This window comes from Melanostigma gelatinosum, assembly GCF_949748355.1.
Source record: "Melanostigma gelatinosum genome assembly, chromosome: 13".
NCBI lineage: Eukaryota > Metazoa > Chordata > Actinopteri > Perciformes > Zoarcidae > Melanostigma > Melanostigma gelatinosum.
The window spans coordinates 3,704,401-3,710,563 of record NC_136646.1 but is presented as its reverse complement, the minus strand read 5'-3'; the positions used below and the strand labels follow the sequence as shown (position 1 = coordinate 3,710,563).

At 39.9% G+C, this 6,163-nt stretch overlaps 1 pseudogene across 1 annotated transcript; it reads left to right on the top strand.

Annotated features, from left to right (window-relative positions):
• The first annotated feature begins 2,031 nt into the window (after positions 1–2,031).
• LOC306786460 lies at positions 2,032–4,209 on the top strand (annotated as a pseudogene). The gene is made up of 6 exons: positions 2,032–2,272; positions 2,347–2,475; positions 2,803–2,996; positions 3,204–3,351; positions 3,519–3,723; positions 3,846–4,209. The product of its transcript is annotated as an uncharacterized misc_RNA (transcript).
• The last annotated feature ends 1,954 nt before the right edge of the window (positions 4,210–6,163 follow it).

The following is a 6,163-nucleotide window of genomic DNA, read 5'->3' as shown; positions in this document are numbered from 1 at the left end:
TAAAAAATGTGGCTTAACTGGCGATCTAGAAATGGGGTACCGTGTTCTGTGGAAGATGTTTTTGAAGCAAAATTTAACATTGGTCTCTATGGAGCAGAAAGTTGGTTTTCTCTCAATTAATGACTTCTGTGTCAAATGTGGAAATCTGTGGGATTCTACAGTATTTTTTCTACGACAAGGACAAGATTAGCTACTTATACATCCAGAAAGTATGCATGAAGAGTGAAGATTGTGGACACAGTGGCAAAATCCAAATGTTTTTTTCACAAGAATCTCAAGCTGCTCTTCACTCTAGCGGTGACATCAGTTGGATTCCAACAATGAATGTACTCAGCTTCCACAATAAGACATCATTAATATGAGTAAGAGACATTCACTTTAGATTCAATTTCAGTCATTTTTGAATGGTTTGCAAATCAAGTGAGTTTGTTCAGGTAGATTAATAAATATATACAATACAAGGATTTACTAAGACTAGAGCGAGCATATTAATTAAGGTACATGTTACTTTGCATCAAGTTTCTTTGGGTTGTTTATTCACAATTGGATGTGTCTCTGTGTCATGAATGTAGATGTATGTAAACCTGGACTGGTAGGGTCATTGAACCTTGTAAGCTCAGCCTTTTCAAAGGTCTTATGCTGCGTTCACACCGGTCGCGTTGATTTTTTGACGCACTGCAAAATCGCGTCCAACGCACTGCAAAATCGCGTCCTACGCGCCGCCGGTCGTGTTCACACCAAACGCCGCAAAATCTCGTAGCGCCGGAGAGGGGCCGTGGTTTATCGTCCTGGAAGCCGTTCACCTGGCCGCCATTTCTTTCCGCTGTCAACCATGAAAGGAATAAGGACAATTGCTGCTCTGTACGTGTTGTGGAAGTCCCTCAAACGTCGGAATGCCAAACGCCGTCGTCTCTGGGTTCATAAGAGCATCCGTAGGCGCACACAGCTCGGTGAATTTCACAGACTTCTCCAGGAACTACGTCTGGATGACTGCCGCTTCCAGCGCTACATGAGGCTAACCATTAGCCAGTTTGATGACCTGTTGGCTCGGGTCGGTCCCAGGATTTGTCGACTGGAAACCTACTACAGGCGTTCCATCTCAGCTGCGGAGCGCCTGTCCGTCTGTCTCCGGTGAGTGGCAGTTCCATAAAATGAATTAATGAAAGAATGAAATAAGTTCAGGCTTTGTCTGTCCACAACAGGGCAAGGAAGCCACTTTAACATAGTTTCTCTGAATGGAGTTTGGATCCGAAGTCCGACAATACTCAAAATAACGTAATCTAACGAAAATCACCAGCATTTAAGATGCTTATTATTCATGACAGCAGCTGTGCAGTGATATCAATAAAAAACGACTTATATTAGCAGCTACAGTATCTTCAATATAACTCTGTTAAATTGAATGTTCTTCTGTGCTGCAGATATCTTGCTACTGGTGACTCCTTTAGGACCATCACAAACAGCTTCCGTGTTGGGGTCTCCACTGTCTCCGGTATTATCTCAGATGTTGCCACAGCTATTTGGGACTGCCTTGTGGAGGAGTTCATGGCTGTGCCCACCACAGAGGAGTGGAGATCAATTGCTGTGCAGTTTGAGGAGCGGTGGAGTTTTCCTCTCTGCTGTGGAGCACTGGATGGAAAGCATGTTGTCCTCAAAGCCCCTGCTAATTCCGGATCTCAGTTCTTAAACTACAGGGGAACATTCTCATCAGTTCTCCTGAATCCGTGTATGGTTCGTTCTTTCATTATTTCGTTTAAAAATAAAATCAAAAAAACTAATAATCGGTTTTGTTTTTTTGTTTTTCTGTTTTAAAACCAGAACAGAAAAACGAAATAACAGAAAATCAAAAAAACGACGTTTTTCTGTTTTGGAAATTAAAATGGGAAAACGAAAAATAAAATTAGGTGAAGGTTTGTTTTGTTTGTGTGATATTTTGATATTGAACGTGACCCGGAACCGGAAACACTATGGATTTGTTTTGATTTCCACCCGCGAAGAAGAACAGGCAAAAGTCTTGGGAAGCGCCAACAAGTGGAGGAACGAACGGACCAGGAACGGTATGGCCGCACTTGAGCCCTACTCTGGCTTAATAACTCAACTTTTTGAGAGTGGGAAAACACATGATGAAATCAGCACCGCTCTGCAGCGTTTCGGTGCTCCACAGTGCTCTGTCATGTCCGTTAGGAGGTTCTGCATGGCACACAACCTAAGAAGACGAAATCATGTCTCCGACACTGAGTTGGAAACTGCTGTGATTTCTTCAATATACAGGGTATGTGATTAAAATCTTGAATGAGCATGGCATCTTTATCTGTTGGAGAATATTCATTTACCTATCTGTTTTAGACGGGTCCATCCTATGGCCGTAAATTTATGACAGGATACCTGTCTTCAATCGGCGTGCGTGCCGGGGAAAACAGGGTTGGGAGAGTCTTACGAGAAGTACACCAGCCTTACCATGATTTGCGACGACATGTAAGTAACGTAGGGAGTTATATAAATGCTAAACACATGAACAGTGGTGGAAAGTAACTACGTACATTTTTTTGCTATACTTGTACTATAAGAGTATTTGATCCTTTCCACTAATGTTACATTTCATGGAGAAATATATTACTTTCTACTCCCGTACATGACATGTTTAGTAATGACTATCTTAACATTACATACATACGCGTGTGTGTGAAGAATTGTAATTATATTTCAGAGTTATCAACTGATGTCACATCATTATGATAACATATCATCCAGCACTACACATAGGAATGAATCATTTTTAATTATGTTTATCTTTTTTTAAAGGGTGCTCGTAATCTGAATCCCATCCCCTATCATGCAGAGTATATGGGCCACAAAATTCACATGGATCAGAACGAGAAGCTTGCCATGTTTGGAGTAACTCATGTGGTGGCAGTTGATGGCTACAGCAGCAAAATTGTTGCAAATGCTACCATGCCCATAAAAAACAATCTCATTATTTATGAGGAGGTGTACAAGTGAGTGATATAATGTCAAGGCAAATGTATTTAGTGTTAATGTAATTTTGTTTTATAAGGCTCATCATATCAAACTGAATTTTTATGTTTTTTCAGCAGATCTTGCTATGCATTTAATTCATTCAATGTAATGTACTGTATTCTTCCATGTATGTCTGTGACACCAAGTAGTCATGTTACATTAACATACACACTCATTTGTTCCAGATCTGCAGTGGTTACCAATGGGATGTGGGACCAAGTGAGAGTTGACCATGGGAAGGAGTTTTATTTGTGCCTTTTCATTCAGGAAATCTTTTCCAGGCACAGGCATAACCTCAGCAGGCAACCCTATGTCCAGACTACATCTTCCAGGGTAAATGTTTCTGTTTGTACTCAAAATGAAGGGCTCCAATAAGAACATAATAAAGATAAAACAATTGACATTAATACATAGGTCTATAAGATATAAAATAGGGCAGTCATATGCCATTTAAAAGACAGCAGTCTCATTATGACCTGTATCATTAGCTGGTACAACAGAATCTAAGGGTGGAGCGGATCTGACCAGAAATAAATAATCGTGTCAATTACCCACTAAAGCAGGCCTTGGTGCACCTGGTTGACCAGGAGGCCATAGATATGCAGGACAGCACTGTGAAATTCTGTGTATCAAACCTGACGTGCCCACTCAGCCAAATTGGGTTAACAAGGGTTGTAGAGTCATGGAATGCACATAGGATTCCAGGTATGCAAATGTCCATCTAAATATTGTGAATGAGTAATGTTAGCCTGTGCTTTTAAAAAAATGGTTTTAAACAAAACAGTAAACAATATAATTTAAAAAAAATCCTTATTTACTTTTACCAGGCAGAGGAATACCTAACAGCTTTGCAGCAGGAGGATGCCCAGCCAAAATATCAGAGGACCTGCTACCCACTGCTTCTGTTGCTGCAGACAGATATGAGCAGGAATTGGGATCCTCTCTCAGCAGGGAGTCAACGTTCGGTGTGGACCCTTTTCACTCTGAGGAGGACAGGAGCCGGGCAGAAGAGGACTTTGCCATTGCCTACCCTGATCTGTCTGTCATTTTTGACAGTGTGGTCAACAGTGACTATACGATTTTCAATGAAGCCCTTTTCTGCCTGCTGAATGTGACAGAAAGGCATGTAGGAAATGTTTTGATGGTGTGACTGCATGTGTGTACTGCATGTGGACCACTATTTTTGTCAAAATAAAAATGTACACTGAAACAGTTCTAAGAAATGTCAAGAACATTTTATTGAATGTAAATGTAAATGTTAATTTGAACGTTACCATATAAAACCCTTTTAGCTTACTATAAAAATGGAGTATATATAAAAATAAAGTACAAAACGCAAATAATTTCTTAAAACAAAATTAAAATGCTTGTAAAGCATGAAAATATAAAAAATCCTTCCAAATAAAGATACTTGTAAGCAATAATAAGCATTTTGAACAATTAAAATGCATATAAAACTGACAGGAGCAGATACTCACAATTGAATTAACTATTTGAATACATCACAACATTGAAACAGTTGTGAAACAGAAAACAAACTAATAGAAATAATTGTTAGTGTGATCAAAGAAATAATGTGTGCAGTGCAGCCAGTGCATCGTCCAGCCCCACCACTGACTGTTTGTTGGCGTGAAACTCAACATCTCTGCACTTTGGGCAGTAAGTGTGGCTTTCCAGCCACTTCTCCACACAGGCACAGCAACCCAGGAGACTTTTGCAGCAGCTGCTGAATATGGGCTCCTTCATAGGATCTGCATGGACAAAGTCAAGAAATTACCATTTCATGTTGCCTCCATATGATTTGACATCTTTTCAACATCCTCTTGAATAGATGTTCACAATGCATAAGTAAATTAATTCTGCTTTACCATATGTTTAACATTTGTTGCTGCTTTAAACAAAAAATATGCAACAGAGAAAATGTTTTCCCTCCTGTAAATAACACATTTGAATTAACACTAACAGAGCACTGAACATGAGGAATGGTTACGACTGTTGTCATCAAGTGTCCTTCAGTCCACTAAGTAAGATTTATTACACAGTTGATGTTGTTTGCAATGTCTTTATGACAGCTTTAGATTAACCATGGCAATTTACACACACACACACACACACACACACACACACACACACACACACACACACACACACACACACACACACACAACATAGCAGGTCTTATTATAAAACTTTAAGAAACGATTTAGCTTTATGTGTTAACATTAGTATTACATTATATTGTCAGATGTGGTTGTTTTTTACATTGTTTATCATGAGAACGTTAATGTCATAATTGTGTTCTGAATATTTTACTTGGCCTAAACAGTGGCACAATTTGGACTTGTCAACCATAGACTCTGATTCAAGAATGCTGCAACAGTTCATTGAAAGATCTCAATCTAATGAGATTTCCTACTCAATCTAAAACACTAAATAAAGTGGCCCTCTCCGGCAGCGAACGCGGTGGTGGCGAGGAGGTCCACTTTTAACTGAAGCTTTGACTGTAACGTTAGCTATAATGTTGATTAAAAATGCCTTACCTGAAAAACCATGGCGATTTTTTCTACCGTGAGATCCTCTGCTCTCAAAGCGAGCCGCCTACTCCCCCGAAACAAAAGGTAACTCGCCATCACCGCTCTTCCAGGGTTATGACGTCCCAGCATTCCCTGGGGTTCCGGGTCACGTTCAATATCAAAATATCACACAAACAAAACAAACCTTCACCTAATTTTATTTTTCGTTTTCCCATTTTAATTTCCAAAATCAAAAAACGTCGTTTTTTGATTTTCTGTTATTTCGTTTTTCTGTTCTGGTTTTAAAACAGAAAAACAAAAAAACAAAACCGATTATTAGTTTTTTTGATTTTATTTTTAAACGAAATAATGAAAGAACGAACCATACACGGATTCTCCTGGCAGTTGTGGATACGAAATATTGTTTCCGGCTGATTGATGTCGGAGGCTATGGAAGAACCAGCGATGGTGGGAGTCTGGCCAACTCAGCTTTTGGTCAAGCTCTTAAATCTGGCACCCTCCAACTGCCTGCTGACCTGCCACTACCAGGAGCTGACCACCAAGGACTTCAGCCACACGTCTTTGTTGCTGACGAGGCCTTTCCACTGAGAAAAAATCTCATGAGGCCATTC